We start from the raw sequence: 25260 nt of genomic DNA on the forward strand, positions 1-25260 counted from the left end.
GCGAGCCACTCATGGGGGAGCAGTGAGCCACCCATGGCGGACATTCAGCCCGCCGCCCGCCGGCAACTGACAAGCCTTCCCCAAGCTGTCAAAACGAAGGGGGAAGGGGGGGGGATGCTGCCAGAAAAGAGACGCAGCTTACCCCCTTACCCCAATGGCTTGGGGTAGGCTTGGGAGTTGTGGGCGGAAGGCGCGCCAAATGTCACCCCCCTCAGTGAGGGCACCCAGGGCGGACCACCCCCACCGCTCCCCCTTCCTATGCCCCTGATTGCACTTCCACTGTGAGCCGCATGTGGAATTGCAATGGACTTTCCAGCACCTCAGAAGGAACAGGGCAATATACATCCCATTGTGTATGGTGCCTTGAACTCCTGGGAGGAAAGGCAGGATATGAATGCAATTAATTATGTCTTGTCCAGACCGAGAGGGCATAACTTAACCACGTGGGTAAGGAAGGGGCAACACACCTGATCGTGCCATTTTAGCAGCCTATTTATTGTGACAATCAATTTTAAAATTTGTGCTAAATCACTTTCTCTTCCAAGTGCCCTGAAAGATGCATTGAGCCAGCAAGTGTCTGGGCTCCCACTTTTGGACACAGCAATTGGACATTCAGCTTCAAAATTCCCAAAGGCTTTATTCCAAAAGTCAGCACACAGTTTAGGCCCAGCCTATCTGAAGCTTCCATATGAGCCTGCCTGAGCTCTGGAATCGTTGCGGGAGGCCCTTCTAGCAGTCCCACCACCCTCACAGGAATGCTTAGTGAGTGTTCCCAACCCCTGGCCTACCTACTGGCAAGTCAGTATGTCAAGTCCTCAGTCCAGGGTCCAAGTTGAGGTCCATCAACATTGGCAGTTGAGCAGACCCAGCACCTCAGCTCTGCTTCCCTTTGGTGCTTTCCATGCTGATTGCAGCATCTGGGCTTGATGAGGCAGGTGACCCTCACCTATTCTGAGCCAGCTCCATCTGAGGAATCACACCCCTCCTTCCAGAGCTAGCGAGCCACACTTGGCCAGCTAGGGAGCTGGGCTGTAGGCCCTTGCCTGCCTCAGCCTCCTAGAGCACCCTGCCTGCTGCTCCTTATGCCTCAGAGCCCGCTGTGTTTGTGGAAACAGGGCCCCCTCTGGCTCTGGTGATGGGTCCTCTGCTCTGGTTCCTCTGCACTGACTCCCTCCCCTCGCTATCCTCTTTCACCCTGTGAGTACTTCCTACACCAACCTCTCCTTCCCTATCCCCTGCTTGCCTCCCCGGCATGTCCCAGTCCCGGCTACACCCCTTGCTGGGATCCTCTTCCTCTTCTTCCTCCTCCCAGTTGTGCTGCCAGTTCATTACACTGGGGATCCAATGGGAGAGGGCTTTCTCAGTGGCATCTCCCAGACTTTGGAACTTCTAGAGAAGCTAGACTGGCTCCCTCCTCGTTGTCCTTCTGCTGGCAGGTGGAGAATGTTTTATTCTGGCAGGCCTTTGGAAACTAGCTGTTGTTGTTTTTTAGGAAGTGGCTTTTAAAAGTGCTATGCTGTTTTTACTGTCTGTGTTTTAAATATTGTTTTAATTCTATTATAATTTAATTACATTTTAAGAATTAACTTTTATATGTTTTTAGTTTTTGAATTTTATCTGTGTCATTTTAATTCGTGCAAGCTGCCTTGAGTCTAGGCCTGGGGGCAAAGGCAGGATATAAATAAATATAATAAGAACAATATTAGTCATAGTTGAGAAGCATTGGTTCAGAAGCTGAGCTCTTAACATAGAAGCTAAGATTTTGTCCCAATGCCTGACCTGCACCGCTTTCGAAGAGTGAGTTGGGCACAATCTTTCACACAGTTCCCATTGGGACTGTGCATGCAAATGGACAGTCCTGCCAGTAGGCTGCGCCTGCTTGCGCTAGTGCATCTGAGGATTCATCCTTGGAGATGGCACATGAATACTTGGCCAGCTCACTGTCCTACTCAGCCCTATGTGCTTCCTCGGTTGCCAGGGCAACTCACTCTCTGGAGGCAGAGTGATGGCTGGCTCACAGGATTCTCCTTCCTGTGCTGGGCCGTCCAGCAGCAGCCGGGCAGTCATGTCTCCTGGCAGACTGCTCGGTACCTCCCCATGAACAGTCTCACTGCTGGGCAGCAGGGTGGGCAACACACCACTGGCATCCCCACTCTGCCTCTTTCTGGCCCAAGGTGAGGTGCTAAGGCCTCAAATCCTACCCTAGACCGAAAGGGTTTCCTGACTCCCTACCCCTCTGGCCTGCTCTGTTGCTGCGCCAAGAACCCAGGATAGCCTCAGAGTTCAGTGCCCAGGATTCTTTGAGGCAGGGAATGTGCTTTGGATGTGCTTTAAAGGCACAGCCTCAGATAATACCAAGGCACACGGTGCTTTCCACAACACATTCCTTTGTGCTGCAGTGGATAAAGACGTATCTGGCCCTCCAAGGGATTTGCGATGTCCCTGACCCCTTTCTGCGCACACACACATTCTCTCCCCCCCCCCCCATCTTCTCTTCCAGTTAGCAATGAAGGGCAGCGCAGGCGGGGGAAGTCTGTTCTCTATGTTTTCCACATTCTTTCTCTCTCCTTTTTGTCTACTCCATGTGTGTGTGTGTTAGCGCTTGTGTCTGTGTGCCTTGCTTTCGTTCCATGCAAACACGAAGGAGAAAGATTTGGCTCCATGTAAACACCAGCTGTGTCAAGAGTGAGCAGCTCCTTTTAGGTCAACAGACAGCTGTGTAGTTGCCAGGCAACGGGGCCTGGGCTCTTCCTCCCCTCCAGCCTCAGCAGTGCCAGGCTCTTCACAGCGCCTTGTGCAGGAGCAAGGTCACCAACCGGGGAGATGGCCTCCACCACGCCGCCGAGGAGGCCAATTAAGCGAGGCAGGATTTGCACGCTCTCACTTCTCGGAGGAAGAGGGGGAAGAGGCTGCGGCCTGCACAGAGGGCACCACAGGCCGCAGCTTCACTTCCTAGGCCTTCCGAGATTATGCAGGATCTGAAAAGGGGGTTGCTGCTTGCTGTAGCGCCTTGTAGCTATGGACATTTCTCTCACCGAAGACCACGGCTCCGATTTCCCTTCCCCGCATCACACGTTGCAGGCTGCGTTTTACCATCTGGTGCATGAGCTGCCCTTGGTTTGTACCTGTGTTTCGTTTGGTGACATACATGAAAACTTCAAGAGACTGACAGGAGGGGCTGAACAGGGAAATGCTTGGTGGTGTGGCATGCTGACAGGATTTCAGAAATGTCAGAGATGGCATTTCTCCAGGGAGAGGTGCCAGACAGTTGAGAGCTGCCTCTGATACACAGGAAGCTGCCTGGTGTCATAGGGGGCATTGGTGGGCACAAGGGCACCTACGGGCGCCGTGTTGGTAACCCCTGCTCTACCCTGTGCCCAACACACCTGTATTGCAAAGTATGTTTCGCATAGGGATTTCCACTTAGATTGCTTTTATTAAGTTGTTTGACAATTCTTAGTGTTATGAATTATATTTGTATTCACCTAGCTATTTTACGCCACTTCATAATGAATATAGGAGCTGCTAGATAGCTACTGAGCCAAATTCAATGTGTTAATTATGGTTTTTGAGGCCCTAAACAGCTGAGGACCAATCTATTTGAGAGTGCCTGCTCTTGTATAGTCGATCCCAGTCTCTGTGGCCTGAGGGTGTTGACCTTTTAACCATGCCACACCCAAGAGATGTTCATCTGGTGGTGAGAAGGGCCTTTTTTGTGGTGGTACCTACCATGCGGAATGACTTTCCCACTGAGGTGAGGTAGAATCATAGAATCATAGAGTTGGAAGAGACCACAAGGGCCATCGAGTCCAACCCCCTGCCAAGCAGGAAACACTATCAGAGCACTCCTGACATATGGTTGTCAAGCCTCTGCTTAAAGACCTCCAAAGAAGGAGACTCCACCACACTCCTTGGCAGCAAATTCCACTGACGAACAGCTCTTACTGTCAGGAAGTTCTTCCTAATGTTTAGGTGGAATCTTCTTTCTTGTAGTTTGGAACCATTGCTCCGTGTCCGGTAGTTTCTGCCCACTAAATGCATACCCGTTTACCCAGGTGTTTCCCTGGCCACCATTATTTATTTACTTGTTCATCACTTTCCACAAAAAAAAAAGATGTCAGAGAGATTTAGAGATCCCTAAAGTGCATAAGGCTTACCAACATTTAAAAACAAATACGTTGGGTTTGTTTGTTTGTATTTAAACCCAATAAAACACAGATTTTATCTGAAAATTACCCAGCGATACTGAAAAAAAGAGCAAAGCTTACCCTACCCCACCCAACTAAAAGATGAACACCACAAACAGGCTGGAAATCATCCTGCAGTTTGATCCTAATTACTCTCCCCAAAGCCTGGATAAACACCTGTCTCCTGAAAGCTGACACTGAAGGCATCAGACATGTTTCCACAAATGCAGAGTGACCACTGAAAGCCTGTTGTTGCCACCCTTTGTCCCTCCCTGGGTGGGGGCAGAAGAAGGGCCTCTGATGATGAAGGCAGGGTGCAGGTTGGTTCATATGGGGAGAGACAGTCCCTGAGGTATCAATGCCCTATAAGGCTTTATAGGTAAAAACCAACACATTGAACTGAGTCCCAGCTGGCAGCTAATGCAGTCCGACCAAAATTAGTGTAAGATGTTCAGACTGTCTGGTTCAGTCAACAACCTGTCCTCTGAATTCTGCCCTCTGCAAACTGTCTTCAAAGGCGGCCTCTTTTCTAGTTTCGAGAAAAGGCGAATAAGAGGTGACAGGACAGAAATGTATAAGATGATCCCTGGCGTGAAGAAAGTAGATAGAGAAATGCACACACCCCTTTCATACCACTAGCACTTGTGAACATCCAATGGAGCTGAATGTTCGGAGATTCAGGACAGATGAAAGAAAGTGCTCCATGCAGTGCATAGTTAAACTATGGAACTTGCTCCCCCACGGGAGGCTGTGATGGCCACCAACTGGTATGGCTTTCAAAGAGGATTAGACAGGTTCCTGGAGGTTAAGGCTACCAATAGCTGCTAGCCAAAATGGGTGTGTTCTGCATCTACTGTCAGAGGCAGTATACCTCTGAATACCAGTAGCTGGGAAGTGTAGGTGGGCAGTGCTGATGCTCTCCTGTCCGGCTAGCAGGTATCTGGTTGGTTGCTGTGACAACAGGATGCTGGATTACATGGGCTATTGGCCTGATATGCTCTTCTTATGCATGCTGTTATAACGCATTGCAGTAGTCTAACCTTGAGGTTACCACAGTGTGACCACAAATGCTAAGCTAATTGTTATGTACTGAGCTGAATCCTAGAACAATAGGATCCAGAATGCAGCAGTCTGATTGGTCCACAGGAGCCACCCAATCCAGCTCCAGGTGGAAGTGAATCAGCGACCTGATTGGCCTGCAGGAGCAGCCAATCAGGCTCCTGGATGAAGTGGATCCGCAACCTGATTGGCCTGCAGGAGCAGCCCACAATTAGCCAATCACGCGGGGCCCATTGTGTAAATAATGTATATATAGCTAGACGTTTTGGGGAAAGATTCATTCATTGCTACTATGAGCTGAATAAAGAGCATGAAATTCACACTCGACTCCAAGAATATTTCACTAATCCTAGGCGCCGCTTAGTTACTCTGACTGGTATACTGTTGCTGTTTTATAGGTTATTTTTATTTTGATTTTATGGCTATATGTACACACACACTCATAAACACAAACGATGGACATTAAAGTGGCATATAAATTTGAGGCAAAGTATTCCTGCATTGCAGAGGGTTGGAGTAGTTGACCCTTGTAGTCCCTTCAAACTCTGCAATTCTATGATTCTTTGAAATTTGATTCAAACAAACAAACAAACAAACAAAATAGTGTGTGCAAGAATTCCCCCCTCATGTTTTGCTCCACCAGTCATTTTCATCATTACCACCTTTTTTTCAGTATTCATTTGTGAAACTCCTGTTCAATCTGGTTCTGTCATGAAAATTCTATTGTCTTACATTGGGTAGTTTGTTTTGTTTTCTGAACTAATTTATATTATTCTTTTTGCTGTGGTCTGTGGCCATGGCATCAGCATCTGTGTCCTCCTGGCAGCCACTATTATACTCACCTACAGTGCCTCAGACCTTGTGTCATTCTGGGGCATTATGGTGGAGAAAATGGCCAGGAGACTGCCTCTGAAAGGCCGCTGCTACCTGAACAGGTGAGCTCCTTATCCCCTGAACAGCACAGGAATTTCATTCATACCCATTCATTTCTCACTGTATTATTTTCGGAATAAATGGAACCTGACCTGATCTGAACAGGCTGCCTTTGGTTCAATGCATCACACATTCCAAAACTAAAGTGAGGCAGAGTAGCTTCAAATCCATGCTCAGGTAGATGGCCTTGAGAAAAACTTCACCTACCTCACGGGGTTGTTGTGAGGCACGCCTACAGCTGCCCTGAGGTCCTGGGGAAGTACAGGGGAGGGTGAGGCACAAATAAACATTTGGAACAATTGATGTTTAAAATGCTGAAAGCAGGCTTCCTGACTCATGGAAAAAAACTCTGGGCTTAGATGTTCAGAGAGAAAAACCAACAGCAACTAAATAGGAAAATGCTGTTAGAGCTTCCCAAACAATGACTGTAGTCTTTTGGGACAAAGAAGCAGTCTGCTGTCCCATGTACAAATGCTAAATTAATCAGTGCTGGTAGGATTCAACCATACATGCTACCTTTGAAAACCAAGAGGGCATTGAACTGTCTGTGAGAGTCAAGGTGCTAACATGACCTTGCAACTTTATTTACCGAACCGAACCTCTCCAGAGTAGTGCCATAGCCATGGGAGGGCTTGTGGGAGCTGGGACTTCATGGGAATATTCCCAGAAGCTCTGGTTTTTTTATTTTAAAAAAGCCAAGTTTCTTTTTTTTTTTTTTTTTAGAAAAGATCTTTATTGAACAGATATTAAAAACCACATACAAAAATATAACAGAGCTAATAACAGGCATATACCAAGCATATAAAAAGAAAACGAGCACCAGTGAAGAAGAAGAAAAAAAAAGAAAAAAGAAAAAAAAAAGAAAAAAAAAAGAGTAAGAAAAATACAAGACTTACAAACTTACAGACCTACAAACAATAAACCTCCGTCCATCTCGGTTTTGGGTTATCTTATCTTATACACTTTCTGCAGTTATTAATACCATCATACTACAACATAGTAGGTGTTAAATACCGTCCGCTGTTAAATTATTAATTCCAAAATTAACCTCCATATAACTTGTAAATTTGTTCCATTCATTTTTTATTTTTGTACTATTATGATGCCTGATTCTTTGTGTCAATCTCGCTAGTTCTATATACTGATGCAGTCTCACTTGCCAATCTCTGATCGTAGGCATATTGGGGGATTTCCAATTTTGCGCTATTAAAATTCTAGCCGCCGCCATGGCATACTGAATAAAGGTTTGATCCACTTTCTTTATCTCCTCACCAATCATACCTAAGAGAAACGCCTCGGGAGTTTTAGGGAAATTATACTTCAATATTTTTTTCAACTCCTCATATATTTGTCCCCAGAATTTTTTCACCTCGTCACAAGTCCACCAAATATGAAAAAAAGTCCCTACCTTTGCTTTGCACCTCCAGCATGCGATGTCTCCGGTTTTATACATCTTCCCCAGTTTTGCCGGGGTTAGGTACCAACGATACATCATTTTTTCTAAATTTTCTCGGAGAGCAGCACATGCCGTGAACTTCATACCCCTCTTCCAAAGTGTCTGCCATTTATTATATTCCACACTGTGACCAAGGTCTCTATCCCATTTAACCATTACTCCTTTCACCTGTACGTCTTTGGTATCCCAGTCCAGTAATTGCTTGTACATTTTAGAAAGAATTTTATTATTACTTTCTAGTATTTCTACCTGATATTTTGACTTTTTTTCGCTCATACCTGATTTTTTATGTTCGCTCCAAAGGGCGTTAATTTGGTGGAGTTGTATCCATTCCTTAATCTTTTCCTTCATTTCATCATATGGTCTAAGTTTCCATCCCTCTTCTGTTTTGACTAGGAGGTCTTCATACGTCCACCTTTCACCAGTCATATTTACTTTTTTTATTTTAATAATATCAATCGGGGAGAGCCACCAGGGGGTGCCTGTTTCAATCAAATTTTTATTCCTATTCCACACTTCAAGTAGTGAGCCTCTAATAACATGATTAGAGAAGCCTCTGTGGACCTTACCTTTCCCCTGCCACATATAGGCGTGCCAGCCAAACCTGATGTTAAAACCCTCTAGGTCTAATAAATCTGTGTTCTTTAGGGTGGCCCAGTCCTTTATCCAGCATAGACACACTGCCTCATAGTAGAGCCTTATATTAGGGACTGCAAAGCCCCCTCTCTCTCTTGAGTCTGTAAGGAGTTTAAATTTGACTCTAGCCCTTTTTCCTTGCCATATAAAATTAGCGAGGGTTTTTTGCCAGTTCTTAAAACAAGTGGTACCTTTAATTACAGGAATATTCTGGAATAAGAATAACAGTCTCGGAAGGATACACATCTTTATCGCTGCCATCCTTCCTGTCCAAGTTAATTTCAACCTATTCCAGGTTTCCAAGTCTTTCTTAATTTCTTGCCACGCCTTATTGTAATTATCTTCTATTAAATTTATATTTTTCGGGGTTATCCAAATTCCCAAGTATTTTACCTTATTCACAACCTTAATGCCTATTTTTTGCTCCAGCTGAATTTTCTCCTGATCATCCACATTTTTTATTAAAATTTTAGTTTTTTTCCTATTTAATTTAAATCCGGACAGGTTCCCAAATTCCTCTAAAAGAGCTATTACACTGCTGGTGCTATCCACTGGATTTTCTAAAGATAAGACCAGATCATCGGCATAAGCCTTTAATTTATACTCTTTTTCTCCAATTCTTATTCCCTTTACCTTAGATGTTTCCCTGATTTTATTTGCGATTACTTCCAACACCATGATAAATAACAAAGGTGACAAAGGACATCCCTGTCTTGTGCCTTTCATAATCATAAAGGATTTGGAAAGGTTGCTGTTAATAATCAACCTGGCCCGTTGCCCTGAGTATATAGCCTTTATTCCTTCCATATAGGGGCCTTCTATTCCTGCCGTTTTCATACATTGTAATAAAAATTCCCACGAAACATTGTCGAAGGCTTTTTCAGCGTCAATGAAGATCAGGGCCGCCGGAATATCTATCCTCATGTCTAAATATTCGATGACATTTATAATGTGCCGGACGTTATCTTTCTGTTGCCTACCAGGGAGGAATCCCGCTTGGTCTTTATGGATATATTTCTTTAAATGCTTCTTTAATCTATTTGCCAGAATATCAGCGAAGATCTTATAATCGCAATTAAGCAAAGAGATTGGTCTATAATTTCTTATATCTGTTTTTTCAATTTCCGTTTTTGGTATTAAAGTAATGTATGCCTCTTTCCACGATTCAGGGATCTTCCCTCCTTGTAAAATATTATTTATAACGTCCGCAAGCACCGGGGCTAAGTATTCCCCTAATGTTTTGTAATATTTAGAGGGCAGACCATCCGGTCCGGGCGCTTTCCCGGGCTTCATTCTCTTAATAGCCTCATTAATCTCCTCTACTGTAATCTTCTTATTTAATTGGGCACTATCCTCTTCTGTCAGGTATTTCCTTCCAGATTGATCCAGGTACTTCCCTATTTCCACACTATCCTCCTTTCCTTTTTCATACAGCTTCTCAAAAAATTGGACAAACCTTTTTTCTATTTCCTCTGGTTCTTCTATAATCTTATCCTCCAGTATCAGTTTATTAATAACCTTTTGTTTATTCCTTTTTCTTAACTGCCACGCAAGTAGCTTCCCCGTTTTATTAGCCGACTCAAAATATTTTTGCTTCATAAACTTGATCCTCCATTCTACCTCTTGATTTAATATGGCTGAGTATTCTGACTGCAACACTTTGGAAATTTGGTTGGTCCTTTCATCCCCCGGGTTTATGGTCAGTTTCTTCTCACAGTCTTTTAACTGGGTAAGGATGTCCTCTTTCTTTTGTTCCCTTAATTTCCTTCTATAACTATTTTGTTGTATCAAAAGACCCCTAAGGACTGCCTTACCGGCGTCCCATACTATATCGATGGGGGTGTCCCTATTCAAGTTTAAATCAAAGTAATTTTTCAGGGTACTTCTAGCCTTTTCCGTCACCTCTTCGGACTCAAATAAATATTCATTCATCCTCCACCTGTATTGTCCCTTTACTTCATTTTTTATTTCCAAAGTTATAGGACAGTGGTCAGAAAGGGTCCTGGGTAGAATTTCACATCTCGCTACCCTAGGCACTAGTCTCCTTGACACCCATATCTGATCAATTCTGCCCCAACTCTGGTGGGGTTCCGAGAAATGAGTGAACTGTTTTGTAAGAGGGTTTTTATGCCTCCAAATATCAATTAAATCTAGATTTTCCTCGAGGTTATTAAATGATTTCGGTAATTTCCCCTGGTTAGATTTCCCCTTCTTTGTACTTCTATCCAAATCAGGTACCGGGACCCCATTCATGTCTCCAAGCAAAATTAATTTATGATCTTCCAACTCTAGCAGGATTTGTTCTAATTTTTCAAAGAATTCAGCTCTATTTGCATTTGGGGCATATACCGTCACTTCATTAATTTTTTTCCCCCGATAATTTAATTGGATTCCCAATATTCTTCCTTCTTTATCCTTACAAATTAACACAGGGTCCCATTTATCCTTAACATAAACCACTACTCCTTTTTTCTTATTTACCTCCGAATTAATAAATTCTACCCCCAATTTTTTATTTACTAAGATATGCTTATGTTTCTTCGCTATATGGGTTTCTTGAAAGCAAATCACATCATAGTTCTTACTTTTCAAGGCCTTCTCAATTTTATTCCTTTTAACTTTTTCGTTCAGCCCATTCACATTCCAGGACAAAAATTTTAATGTGGAGGTTATTATTTAACTTTAACCGTTACTGTCTCTCTGTCCGCAATCACAGGCTATAAACCGGAGCCCTTGTTTCCTGGGAGTTCCTCCTCCTCTGCCGCCTCTTCTCCCACTACGGCTTCTTCTTCTTCGTCTCCTATGTCCTCCACCCTTTCATCCTTCCCTTGCCCACTCTCCCTCCCAATCCCTCTCTCCCCCTCCTCACTTTCCTCTCTGACTCTTATTCTACTTTCGGCCTTTCCAAGTTCTTTTTCATATCTTCTCATAAACTTTTCTGCCTCCTGTGTGTCCATCAATTTAAATTTTTTATCTTTATAGAAGAAGGTGATCCCTTCCGGGAACTCCCATCTAAATCGTATCCCGTTTCTCTTCAGAGCGGCTGCCACTTGTCTGTATCCATCTCTTTTGCGTAACAATCTTACTGGTATTTCTTTGTATATAATAATAGGCCTACCGTCAATTCTTAATTTGTTATGGTAGCTCGTTTTTAAAATTAAGTTTTTCATTTCCATTGAATTAAAAATCACTAAGCAGTCCCCCAGAAATTTATTAGCTTTTAAATGTTGTGGTCTCGTCATTCTAAATACATTTTCTATAGCCAGCGCCATTTCTTCTTCTTTTAAACCCAACCACTTAGAGAGTTCCTTGGCCATTTTCCTTTTTATATCCTCATTCCTTTCTTCCCCTACTCCTCTAAATTTCAGGTGTAGCTGTTTTTGCCGCATTTCCGACATAGCTAAATTATCCCAGATCTTATCTTGTGATTTATTTAACTCCCTTAATTCCTCTTTCATCTTTACTGACTCTTTTTTCTGTTCTCTCATCTCTCTCTGCAATTTTTTGTTGGATTCCTCAATTATTTTAGATTTAGCAGATAAGTCCTGAATCTTAATGGAGAGTTCTCCAACTGCTCCCTCAATCTTTTTATCAATCATCTCCTGCATTTCTCCCAATTTACCCTCCATGTATGATTCATTCTGCCTAAATTCTTCCTTTATTTTCGCCCATAGGTTATCTAAATCTTTAATTTCCTCTTGGAGGGATTGCTTCCTCTCCCCTGGGGTCCCGCCTCCTCTTCTCCTCTCCTTCCCCAACATTATCAAATCTCTCCCTTAACGGGCTCACAATCTTCTTCCTCTTTTCCCCCTGTGGTCTCCAGTTATAAATAAAATATTTTCCAACTCAGTCCCTTCACGGCAGAACACAAACACGTTCTCAATATATCAGGGGGCAGTAATCCAAAATAGTCCCACGGGAGAGTGCCAGAGGGTTCCCCCCCACTTCAGGCTCACTGCTTCTCTTTTTTAAGCCAGTCCTTAATGTACAGAGGTAATGGAGATTGTTAAACCGCTGCAGAGTCTTAACGCTGCGGAGTCTTAACGCGGATTGTTAAACCGCTGCAGAGTCTTAACGCTGCGGAGTCTGCAACACTTTGGAGTCTCAACGACGTGTAATCCAATTCGTCCCACGCCAGAGTCCTCCGTACAACCAAACAAAATCAAAGGCAGGGAAGAGTAAACTTGTCAGTCTATGCCGAATGGTAGTGGTCAATAAACTCCCCCCAGGGTCCGGCTCCAAACACAAATGCTAAAATGGAGGCACCTTTATTGACCTCCTTGTTAGAAAGTCCTGCAGGTAAGTCTTGGGATTTTACAGCTTCTCTCCTAATATCTTCTATATATTCGATCAGTTCCTCAACCCCTATTGCCCACGCGCCCAGATGCGAAGAAAAAACCGAAAGACCAGGTATTCAACACGTATTCGGTAAAGCTGTATTCAGCAGCGTGAGATAAAGTAATTAAAAAACTAAAGGCTTTTCATTTGACATCCTCATTATTATTAATAAAGTCTTATAAGTCCGTGAAATTTCCCTCGGCGATATTGCCGTGAGTTCTCAGTTCGTACTCACTCAGACAGACTTGCTGAAACTTCCTCATTCCTACGACTTCATATCTGCGCCATTTTAACTCCGCCACCGGGAGGACTCCATACCAAAATCCGTAAACATCCAGGATCCTTCCAGCTTTGAATCCAAACTCTCACCTTGAAAAACACTAAAAGAAACGCTGGGGGATCCTTTCTTATCCTTAAGGAAGCCCGTCGCACTTCTCAGCTGAAGCTAGAGGCATCACACTGTGGAGTCGGTGTCTCCCCGTTCGCGCTCCCAGCCCCGTCGTCCTCGCGTCTTTGTAACCCGAGGAAACGACACGGCCGCTCCGACGCTGCTGGGGCCCTATCCCCCAAGGGTTCCCCCCATGGGGTTTTTGGGGTGCGCAGAGCCTTTGCGTCTCCCCCAAGCCTCCACAATGTGCAGAAAGCCCGAGCGAGGCTCTCCGCGCTTCGTCTCTGTCCACGACCGGAACCGGAAGGTATATATATATATATCAAAAAAAAAAGCCAAGTTTCTAGTCCCTTTCATTTACAGGCATAAAAGGGGAAGTTTGAAAGGAAAGTTCTACCTAGCAGCTGAGTTAAGAAGTAAAGTGGCTCTCTGCTTCTCCTCCTCATACCAATGAATGTGAAGGTATGGGTCCTCAGCATTGATTTTTGTTAACTTTTATGAAGATTATATTACATTTTGCAGGAAGTTCTATTTAATTTAGAAATGTCTAGGGGAAGGCAGATATAAGAAAAAGAGAGGTCTCATCAGGCAGCCACTTATTTTTTTTTGCAGAACTATCTTCCTCCTAGCTTCACAATTGGCACAACAGATGTACATACCTGGAAATCAAATGCTGATTCATCTGGCTGCCTGGCCCCTCTCCCTCTTACTCTGGTTCAGGGATGCCACCTGTATGCTTACTCATTTACAGTGGTACCTGGGGTTAAGAACTTAATTCGTTCTCAAGGTCTGTTCTTAACATGAAACAGTTCTTAACCTGAGGTACCACTTTAGCTAATGGGGCCTCCTGCTGCCGCTGCACCACCACCGTGCAATTTCTGTTCTCATCCTGAAGCAAAGTTCTTAACCCGAGGTACTGTTTCTGGGTTAGCGGAGTCTGTAACCTGAAGCGTCTGTAACCCAAGGTACCACTGTATATGTTAATCCATCAAACTTTCTTTTTTTAAAAAAATACAGTCTTCAATACAAAAGTTTTTTGTAGTTGTGAAACTACTTTGTGTTAGATTTGTCACAACCACTAGCCAAAAGGCGCCCTCCACAGGTAGATCTTCTTGATTCAACTCCTCCATGCTGAAACTGCATAAAATGTGTTTCACAGGAAAGGCGGTCTTTTTATTGCTCATTTGTGATGATTTGCTCTCATGATGGTATCAGGGTAGTTATATGCAATCCCACTTTCATGACACTGTTTGAGTCTGCAAAGGTTTCAGGGTGGAAACCCTGCTTTGCTTTCAATAGGTACACACCCCATAGCTTCTTGCTGAAACCCTTTTTTTTTTCTTTCATGCCACAGATATCCTAGTTTACTCTTTATCTCCTGTTGTTGTTGTGTTATAGTACAAGAGAGCCAGTCCAGACAGCAATCAAGCAGCAACGCTGGGGAAGCATTGCAGAACAACTAGCAGTGTGGAATGATGTGTTGACAGTCTACTAATGCTCTACTATTGTGTCAATTGCATGTTGCAGGATTCACCTGGAGAAGAAATGCCAGTCTGGAGGGCTCTCTATTTTACGAAGGACAGTTCTCTATTGAAAGGCGCCTTCTGAAGAACCGTCTGGCCAAGTCCTGTTCTAAGGTAAAGAATTAGGGAGGACGGGAGACGCCTTCATGTTCCCATCCACAGTACTGGGCAGCAGAATGTTGAACAGGCTCAAAGGGCACCTGGTCACACAGTCTTTCCCACTATGGTGAGATGTACTGTCTTTTGATATAAATTATAGCAATCTTTTCTAAATTGCATCTGGATATATAAACTGGCATTAGCATTTGCTAATTCATTGCTTTATTTCGCCCTCTTTTTCAGCGCTGCCTAAGCAGCCACCCTCTTTAAAGGACTCAGCTGAGAATAAGGATGGGCAGGTGCAAAAGGGAACGGGGCTGTTGCCCCTTTATGAGTGATGCAGAAGACAGAATTTCAGGGGGTGTCACTTTCATGTCAAACTGCGCCTCCTGAAGTTCCCTCTGCTACACAACTACTGAAGGTGCAAGGGGCACCCTGGCCACATATGCACCATTTAAGGTGCTCTTATATCACTTTAATGGTCATGGCTTCCCCCAAAGCATCCTGGGAACTGTAGTTTGTTAAAGATGCTGAGAGTTGTTAGGAGACCCCTAGTCCCTTCACAGAGCTACCCTCTCCGGAGTGGTTTAGCGGTCAATCCCTCTTCCTTAGGAATGCTAGCGCTGTGAGGGGAACAGGAGTCTCGCATTACCCTTAACAAAAGACAGTCCCCAGGATTTGGGGGTGGGGTGGGGGGAGCCAGGGCTGTTTAAAGTGGCATGATGCTTTTTTAAATGTGTGGTGCAGGTGTGACCTCTGTTGAGATGGAAGACATTTGTGCATCAATAAAGCAGCAAAACTGCCTCTGCCACCATCTCCCTTTACCAACCATTGTTTAGGATTTTGCTCTTTTGCATTCACATATAATGTCCCCTCCACTATACTGTTAGAGACCACATACAACAAACACAGAGCACAATTTTTTTGGTTGCTGGCCTGCGCTAGCACCTAATGCTAAAACTAGTTCTGCATTCAGAGCCGGCAACTGCTGCACCCTCAGCACCCTGGTGGGATGCAAACCCCGGCCCTGCCCACTCTTCTCCATGCTGAGCAGCTGGGTCCGTGAGCTGCCATTTTAAATTTCCCACAATGCCCGCAAGATAGCACCACCCAGTGGGGATCCCCATGGGAAATTTAAGGTGGCAGTTCGCAGCTGCCAGCTGCAGAGTTGCTAGCCCCCCCCCCCCCCCCGCCCGCTTGAGCTGGTGACTCCTTCAAACCTGGAGCCAGTCCTAATCTCTCCCAATTGGAGAGAATCAAATGGAAATGCTATCTGTTGACAGATACTTTTGACCTGGAATTTCTGATTCAGCAAGAAGAAAACCCTCTCTCCTCTTGTCTCTTATCTTTCAGTCTACAGTATCTTGCTTGCTTCTGCAACATACTTGGGCTCACCCCTTTCTCCTTTTTTGCTTGCTACTCCTATAAATATGAGGGCCTGTAGCCTTCTCCCCCCCCCCCCCCAGCTGTCAGCCTGGTTGGTGCTGTGAAAATAAAGAGCATGGATCCTTTAAATCAGACCCTGCAAGGTCACAGTTGGTTTGGCAGGTGGCTGGCTTTTTCTGATCTTTTTCCAGGCTCATTGTTTGATTTGGCCAAGATCACAGGAGGAGAAGGGAGGTGGGGAACATTTTGGGGTCGGGTTTTTTTTCTTCCCTCTCTCTCTCTCTCCCTCCCTGCACTCAGAGAAGCTCAGCAAAGGGAAATGCCTGTTTTGTGCCCTTCTCCTTTCTCATGAGAAGGGGTGGGGGGGGGGAGGACTAGCAACGGAGAGAAGGAGGGTGAGCCTGGCAGAGAGAGGCTGGTGAGAGCATTGCTTCAGCAAAGGAGATTGTTCAGAAATGCCACCCCCAAAGGAAAGAGGCTTTGCGGCAAAAGCCACATTCCCCTCCCTGTTTCCTCCCTCTCCACCCCCCTCATTCCTCCTAGCTTTCTCCTTTCACTGTACAGATGGCTCTCAAGCCTCTCATATTTGCTGTGGCAGTTCTCACCCCCCCCTTCTCCTTCCCCACCAGTCCATCAGTATGCATCATGTGTTTTTTTTCACCATGGCAACCTCCTTTCTCCCTCCCCAGCCCCCCCCCCCCCGCTTTCCAAAAGCACTTAGTAGCAATACCCATGACCCTGTGGATATTGCTAACCTCTCCTCACCACCACAGGTAGAGGCTGCCTTGCGCCTCCTCCTCCCTCCTCCTGCTCTCCCAGCCAGCCTGCCTGCCTGTCTCTCCCACCTCTGTGGCCCCCTCCACCTCCACCCACCCCACCCTCCGGCAAGGCTGCTGCACCCCCTCCTAGAGTAAGGACACTGGCAGGGCTGTCTTTCGATTCCTGGAAACTTTCACGCCAGGCTGTGTTTATGGCACTGGCATTCTCCCCGCCACCGACCCCCCCCCCGCACCCACCCATCTGTCTCTCTTAACCCTGTCTGCAGTCCAGAGTCAATTGCTGCTGCCTTCCTTCTTCCTTTTGCTGGTTGGTACACAACAGCTACCCTCGCAGCCATCTATCAAGTCCCCCCCCCCCCCGCACTACACCGCCTCCCCATCCAGGGAAGCTGTGGCCTGCAGGTGCTAGGAGACCTGTTGCCTTGCTAGGATCTGCAGTCTGCATTAATGGCTAGGAAGGAGGAAGCTTTGCCTCAGCTTCTCTCTCTCCCCCTGATGCTGAAGGACAGCAAAGGGCGGGTGGTGCTCCTGCTAGGTGACAACTTTCCCACAATGATTCATGCGCCCACAAGCAAGAGCGAGAGGCTGCCTGGCAGGAGAGGAGCGCATGCCGCGCCGTTTGCTCATGCCCAAGAGAGATGCCACGTAGGCCAAAGGCCAGGTCTCTGCCTACATAACTGTAGGAGATAGAAGTGCACAGCTCTGGCACAAACAGGATTGGACTGCAAGACAGGCCCCTGTTTCACACTTTGCGTTTGCCAGAATCAAAACAGTGATAAATTATGCAAATCCACTTTTTACTTCTTCTTTAGTTTAGAGAAAATAAGCATGCATTCACGGGGGTCACTCTCAGTTTGCTGCCCTCCTCTGTCTCCACCCGCCTTATTTGCATTGGGATTGCTGAGTCAGGAAACATCCAGCTGTACCCTGAACTCCAACTGTGCACTTTTGAGCGCAGGGTGCGATGCTGGAGGCAGCAGAGGATTTGAGAAATGAGGATCCGAGCTTAAGGGACGCACAAGAAGGAATCCCACCTAGAGTTAAGGTGTTTGTTGGCAGCAGAGGTTGCCTGCATCCTCCCATTCAAGCGATCTGTAGTAATAGCTACTGGGTGGAGCGATCTTATGGAGTTGACAGTTGGGAGAGTCTGTAGAGGAGTAACCACAGTGGAAGTTTCTTCAGCTAGGGCTAGTAGGGTGCAGCTCTCATAAGAATCTAAACACGTGCCTGCACCCACACCCACACCCCAAAGCCATAGCCATAGCCCCATCTGTCTCCTAACACCCACACTCACATCCATACATTTCCATTGACTGAGGTTGTGTATACACCATGCATTTAAAGCATATTCCCCTGCTCTGCCCCAAAGAATTCTGGGAACTGTGGTGCTGGGAATTATAGTTTGTGAAGGATAAACTGCTGTTCCCAGGATTATTGCAGGGGTGAGGTGGGAATGTGCTTTAAAAGTGTGGTGTTTGCATGGCCTAAGAAAGTCAGTGTGGTGTAGTGGTTAGAGTGTTGCACTAGGACCTGGGAGACCAGGGTTCAAATTGCCCACCAGCCATGAAACTCACTGGGTGACCTCAGGCCAGTCACTGTCTCCTAACCTAACCCACTTCCCAAGGTTGTTGTGAGGATAAAATGGGGAGGGGGGGAACCGTGCATGCCACCTTGGGCTCCTTGGAGGGAGGGAGGGTATACCGGTAACTTAAATCATTCAATCAGTGCTCATGGTGTATAACTCCCCCACAAACAAATCAGAATGAATGCTCAATATACAATGACTGTAACCTTTGTTTAAGCAAATCGGAGTGAATATTTGATAAATACATCATCTGGAGAAACTCAAAGACTACCACTGATAAGCCTGCTTGGGGTTTCAGACAAGAGTCTTTTCCAACCCTATTTGGAAATGGCAGGCATTGAACCCATGGCCTTCTGCACATCAGGCATGTGCTCTACCATTCAGCTGTAGCCCCTTGCCAAGACAAGAGGGAGAAAAGTGACTTGCACAAGACCAAGAACTGGAGGTGTGTGTGATGGTCAACCATTGCAATGGCTGCTATGGTTCTATCTCCTCTCTCCAAATTTATCAGTTCTATGGGGACAAATCAGCACTCAGCACCACGACTATCACTGGCTACTAACCCTGATAACAATATTCTACCTCCACTGACAGAGACAGTGAATGCTGCTGAATGCCAGCTGCTGGAAATCATGTGGGGACATTTGGTGTTGTGCTCAGGTTGTGCTTGTGGGCATCTCATGTGCATCTGGTTGGCCACTGTGAGCACTGGATCCTGGACCAGATGGATCCAGCATGTCTCTTCTTATGTTCTTACATGAGAAGAACATGTAATTTCCCAGTTGACTTCAGCCTGCAACCAGTTTGGGCTGCCTACTAGACCATTTTGGAAACTCCTGCTTACTCAGGTTAGGACTATACTAAGCCTTAACTCCTAACTGGGTATGAAAGAGATCCTTCAACAGATAAAAGATATTTACAAGGAGAACTGAAGCAAGAGGAATGCAGGACAGCTCCCTTGAAAAAGAGTGATCAGGCCAAGGTTGAAGAAGACCCGTTTACTGAGCATTCTTGATTTGTTTTTCCAAAGTTTGTAGGGAAGTTAGCTATTTACTGATAGGGAGGCATTTAGGGCTCCCCATCCCTGTCCTAAACAGTTGATTACCAATGAAATAAGCACACATTGACCCAAGGTGAACCTCCTTTTGCTTTCTTTTGAAGGGTAGAGAAAAGAAGGAAGGAAAAGGGAGTCGGTAAAAACATGAGAGTTGTGGTTGGATTTTAAGAGCAAACAAAGCCTGTTGGTGAGAGGATCTGAGTCTGCCCCCTCCTGCAGATTATCTCCCATCGCTCCTTCCTGCCCAGCACGTTAACTCCGCCAGGCTTATTTTTGGTCCTGGAGCCCAGCTGCAGGGGCAAGGGCGGGGGGGGGGGGGGACGGGGACGGGGGACGAGGATGAGTTCTGGCAGCAGATGCAGAGATGGAAACCGTGGGGGGAAGCTCAGTGCTGGCCCAAGACATTTGCCTTCCTGAAGCAGAGCCTAAATGGCACTCTTCCCTCCCTGCTGCAGTGCTTCAGAAAGAAAAGGAAAGGTCTTGTTACACCACCAGTTCCTGCCTTCATTCTAGCACCAATCAGCCAGTTGAATGGCAGGCCAGCCCTGAGTATTCCAGGAAAAATTGTGGAATTGAATCAGATATCCCCTACCCCCCAAAAGAGGTGTCCTATGCTAGGAGTGATCCTTTTTCCTGCATGACCCTAAAGTAGGTGTGGCTACCCCATTTTCTCTCTTTCTGTGCCACCCCCTTTGTCTCTCTTCCTGCTACCTTTTTTGCCCGCCTGCCCATCCCAGACAGGCTGATGGTAAAGGGACAGATCACTATTTCAAGAAATCTGAACTGATCATTTGCAGGGGGCTTTCCCTTTCTTCTCTTCCATCACTCTATTTTGGCTTTTTTGGGTTGATCACGGAGGGACGCAGGTGGCGCTGTGGGTTAAAGCCTCAGCGCCTAGGGCTTGCCGATCGAAAGGTCGGCGGTTCGAATCCCTGCGGCGGGGTGCGCTCCCGCTGCTCGGTCCCAGCGCCTGCCAACCTAGCAGTTCGAAAGCACCTCCGGGTGCAAGTAGATAAATAGGGACCGCTTACCAGCGGGAAGGTAAACGGCGTTTCCGTGTGCGGCTCTGGCTCTGGCTAGAGCAGCGATGTCACGCTGGCCACGTGACCCGGAAGTGTCTCCGGACAGCGCTGGCCCCTGGCCTCTTAAGTGAGATGGGCGCACAACCCCAGAGTCTGTCAAGACTGGCCCATACGGGCAGGGGTACCTTTACCTTTACCTTTACTCCAGATCACTTCCTTCTTGATAACCCCCAACTGTATGAAATGTGGTCAAACTTACCCATGCAGCGTTGTGTGTGCCTGGCATCCTATTTAAACTGGGGCATTAGCCTCTCATTCCTCCAAGCACACACCCCAATTCCATGAACAAAGCTGACCAGACAGGCAGCCGAATCTTCCTTCAACACTGACAGCCAGGCCACGGCCTCCAGCGCACATGAGATCAATGGGCTAGCTCAGGGGATGGTGCAGGACAGCACTTTACTGCACATTTCTCCTAATCCAAACGTTTTTCTGTATGCCATTTTGTCTAATATGCATTTCTTCAAGCATTTTCCTGTAATAGAATACATTTTAGGTATTTTAATGAATGCATGCATTAAAAAATCTGAACTTTCCCCAATATATGCATTTTTGCACACATTTTTGTCCAGAGAAATGTGTATTTCAAGAGATCTTTGAGTTTGCATATTGTTTCTGATTAGGTGGATTCATATTAAAATGTCATCCGAATCAGATTTGTTCCCCATCATATAAACACCCTCGGAGTATATGGATAGCAGGGGCTTAGTTATGCATTTATTGCCTATCCAGTCATTTATCTTTTTTTTTTTAGAAAAAAGGAGGTAAACCTCCACAACCTACACTACTTTGTAGTTTCTGCAACATGTCAAGGAACTTGTGGTAGCTCTTGTATAATTATGGATCATATTTCCCATGGGGTCTTGCTCATGGCTGAACATTTTTTAGAATCTCTGCTTTATTTGGGGGCAAACAAGGGGTGAGAGGTGGGAAGGAAGCTTGCACTCTGTGCATTCTGCACTGGCTGAACTACATCTCCCACTGGCCGTGGGCGCTGAGACTGATGGGATTCCTCATCCCAGTATAGACAAATGAGGAGCTAGATGGACCAATGATCTCAGTATAAAAAAATATTTCTTTGTTCCTATTGCCCATGTTTTTGTTATGGTGGGGATGGTAAAGTGAAGGATGAACAGAGCCACTTCTGAATACACACATGGCACTTTTTTTAAGATCCAAGGAGAGAACCAGGATGGATGGTTAAACCACTATTTGTTAGCATCCAGGGTAGGCTTTGGACGCAAAATTATAATGCCTGTTCGCTCCCTTTGAAAAGGGAACAGATCTGCATGCAAGTTATTCCATCTAATATAGAAACCTTTAGAATAGTGCAGGGCTGGCCACGCATGAGGCAAGGTGAGGCAACTGCCACAGATGGCAGGAGGCATAGGGCAGCAGATTTGGCCACCAAGGAATGTTTTGTCCACTGCTGCTGCTTGGATGGCAGTGACTGCTGCTGCTTGGATGGCAGTGACTGCAGCAGCACACTCCTTGGAGGCTGGATCTGCTCTCTCCTCCGCAGCAGCCCTAATGCCGCCTCTGTAGTGGCCTCTTGGTGAATAGGAGCTGCTGCTGGTCTTCCACTTGTTTCCAGTGAAGATCTTTATTCCCCCTTTGTTCTTGATGTAGATGTTCACTTACTCCATCTTCCCTGGTTTATCCCACATAGCAGACACTGGCATATTAAAATGCACACAAAAAATCTGCCCGTTGGTCATTGTGCACAAGCAAAAAAAAAAGTTACCTGTGCATTGTGATGGCACCCACTTTCCCCTGAATTAGCACACAAATGCTGAACTCTGTGTGTGTGTGTGTGTGTGTGTGTAAGTTGCCATCTTGAAGTGCCCTTCAGTTTCCTCCTGGCTTCCCAGCAGCACAGCATTTTTTAGGGCACCTTGTCTTCCAACCACAGTGGGAGCAACGGCAGACAAAGTCGCACAGACAAGGCTTCCCGCTTTGAAATGCAGGCCAGAAAAAAATCTCATCCACCCCGCCAAGCTTATTCTGGTGTTCTGGTGCGGAGGCCTCTCAGTCGAGAAAAACAAGCGAGCTATTTTCATGCCGCCAACAGAGAGGCTGGGAGCCTAGAGCCAAGTGGCAGCAAGCTGGAAATCAGGATCCTACAGAACTGCAAAGAGCAAAAGCTTATGCTCTCCATCTCATGATGCCCTTTGATTGCAGCCCAAATGTCAGAATGGCAGCCTTTGCAACCCATTGTTCCTGGATTTGGCCTTAGAAGTGCCTCTCCCACCCCCACCCCAATGCATAACTAAGCACAGCATCCGAAGTGCATGAGCTAAGCATTAGTTCCAGCCCCTCCCCTCCCCAATCCCCAAGTGCTGGCAACAGACGCTCCCTAGATACCCTAGGCATCCATTCAGTTGTCAACAGAAGCACACAAAGCAGCCTCGTCACTCAATATATAGGTTTCTTTTAATATAAAAAAGTGTCTATTAAAAATTCCTTCCTAAATACACAAAAAGACCAGTTGGGGCACAGGGAGGGGGGAGGGGAAGCAAAATAAAAAGAGGGGCTTTGAGGGGTGGTGTGGATGAAGGCAACGTGGCCTGGGGAAGGAATCAAGCAAGCAGGAGCTTATATGGTGACAAATCAGGTGTGTTCTGTCTCCAGTCGACTACCAAGTCTGGTATATTTAGTCGTACAGTTCAGATCAGTAATGGGTAACACAGAACAGGGGTGGGGGTCTTCCTCTTTTTTTAAGTTTCTTTCTTTTTTTTGTTTTTGCACAATCCACAAAGCTGTACATAAGTTTCCAAATCCAGGAAAAGGAGGGAATAGAGAGGGCAGGACAAAGGTGGAAAAAGAAGTCACTCGCTCACACGCACACACACATACACCCTGAGCTCAGCACTGGCGCAACGGGGCACACATGGAAGAAATACGGTTTACAAGTGGCCAATGAGAACTCAGAAAATGCTGTTGCTCCCCTCCCTCTCCCTAACAAAAGAGGGGGCATTTGCTTGTCTTTAATCTCTCCCTCCCCCCACTTTTCTTTTTAAAATACAAATTTGGATCTTTGGGTGCGTACTGCCAAAAAACAAAACAAAACAAAAAAATAAAAATCCCGCCCCCCTCAACAAACAATAAAAAAGCAACTTAAAACCTCAAGGAAACCCATGCTGAAATTTGCACATCACAAAACCACAGCAGATGTACAGATGCAATATACAATACACGATTTATAATAAAACATTATATACAATAAATAGCTTCTTGTTACTTTTTGTCAATCAATCTGCAAATAGATTTCTCAGTGCATATCTGACACAATTAGCTTCTCTCCTGCTTTGACTCTCTCTGGACTCCTTTTTTTCTTCTTCTTCTCCTCTCAATATATATTTCTGATTTTGAAAACGCGCTCTGTGTATGTGTGTGTGTATGTGTTCGTGTGTTTTCATTGTGTTTGCTCTTTTGTATTTTTTTTTCATTTTTTTCACATATTTTTGAAAAGTATTTACAATTGCTGGTTTTGTGCAGAAAGAAAAGCCCCATTTTCCCACCCTCCACCCCACCTTGCTTCTCAACAAAGGAGACACAAGCATCTCAGTGACAGACCTGGGGTTGGGGGCAGCAGGGAGAGGCAGGAGAGGCAGTAACATAGAGGGCCACAGTAATACAGGTGTGTATTGGGGTTGGGCAGGGGGGCAGGGAGGGAAAGGCAACACGAGGCTTCTGTCTTCTTGCTGGGACTTCTCAGTGGATGAGGATTCTTCAAGGGGGAAGTCCTCCTTCTCTCTACCCAGCCTCCTGAAGGAGCAATGTCAAGAGGAACCAAGAAGGGTGCATTTCCGTTTGTCACAAGAGCATAGCCAGTGTGGTCGGGGGAGGATCTTCCTGTTGGTTGTGGGAACTGGGAACAGAAACAAAGGGAAAGAATTAACAGCAATGACACGGAAGCTAGGCTTGAGGAACCTGGTGCCCTCCAAATCATGCTGGATGTTAACTCTGATCAGTCCCAGCCAGCATTGGTTGGTTGTTAGGGAAGATGGGAGTTGTACTCTGGCAATATATGGAGGGCCACAGGTTCCCCACCTTCGGGTAAATAGCACCAGCATAACAGCAGGTCAGTCCGCCAAGTGGCTCCCGAGTATGTGGTTTTTCAAAAGTAGCCTCCGATTCAGAATGCAACAGTTTTAGAGGGCCTCTGAACATACGTAGTGTTTGCCTTGAACACATGAAGCTGTCTTGTACGAGTCAAACCCCTGCTCCATCTCACTCACTCTCCTTTGTTTGGTGGCCTGAAATTCTTTTACTTAGGGATTCCAGGGACTGAACTCAGGATCTTCTGCAGGCAGCGCATGTACTCTACCACTGAGCTACCATATCATCCCAGTGTGTGGCTTTTCTTTCTTACTAGAGGTATCAGGGCATTGTTCAGCCACAGATCTGCTATCTGCTCATGGCACGTTGCAATCTATGCCCATCTATGGGAGGTGTATTATATTAGCCTACGATGTCTCTTGATGCCATTCAACAAATCTTTCAGTATAAGGACCAAGCTATTTGTGACTGTAACGGTGTAGCTCTGCTCCTGGGTCCAGGGTTTTTTGTCCAGCCCTGAAGTGAACAATTGTGAATTGTGCATAGCTCTTGTTATTATTTATTGATAGGGGATTTAAACCCTTGCATGTTGTTTTTAACACTTTGCCCCTGTTTGTTCTCGTACCGCATCACTGGAACATAGAGCTCATAGACTTATAGAATTGTAGAGTCCCAAGGGGTCATCTGGTC

The 25260-nt window shown here is 45.9% G+C and overlaps 1 protein-coding gene and 1 long non-coding RNA gene across 3 annotated transcripts in view; one reads left to right on the forward strand and one right to left on the reverse strand.

Moving 5' to 3' along the window:
* Positions 1-1095: 1095 nt before the first annotated feature.
* On the forward strand, positions 1096-14832 carry LOC307221775. Of its 2 annotated transcripts, none has more exons than XR_013841501.1 (2): positions 1096-1197; positions 14525-14832. It is a non-coding gene; the product is annotated as an uncharacterized lncRNA (long non-coding RNA). The 2 variants fall into 2 exon arrangements; XR_013841502.1 differs by lacking the exon at positions 1096-1197 and adding an exon at positions 1452-3099.
* An 8091-nt stretch (positions 14833-22923) lies between these two features.
* The window catches only part of AHDC1 (AT-hook DNA binding motif containing 1), a 201097-nt gene continuing 198760 nt past the window's right edge, over positions 22924-25260 (reverse strand). Inside the window, 1 exon segment of the mRNA XM_079985886.1 lies at positions 22924-24379. The gene's annotated coding sequence lies outside the window, so the exon portion shown is untranslated.

The sequence above is a fragment of the Podarcis cretensis genome, assembly GCF_951804945.1.
Source record: "Podarcis cretensis genome assembly, chromosome: 8".
In the NCBI taxonomy this organism is placed as follows: domain Eukaryota; kingdom Metazoa; phylum Chordata; class Lepidosauria; order Squamata; family Lacertidae; genus Podarcis; species Podarcis cretensis.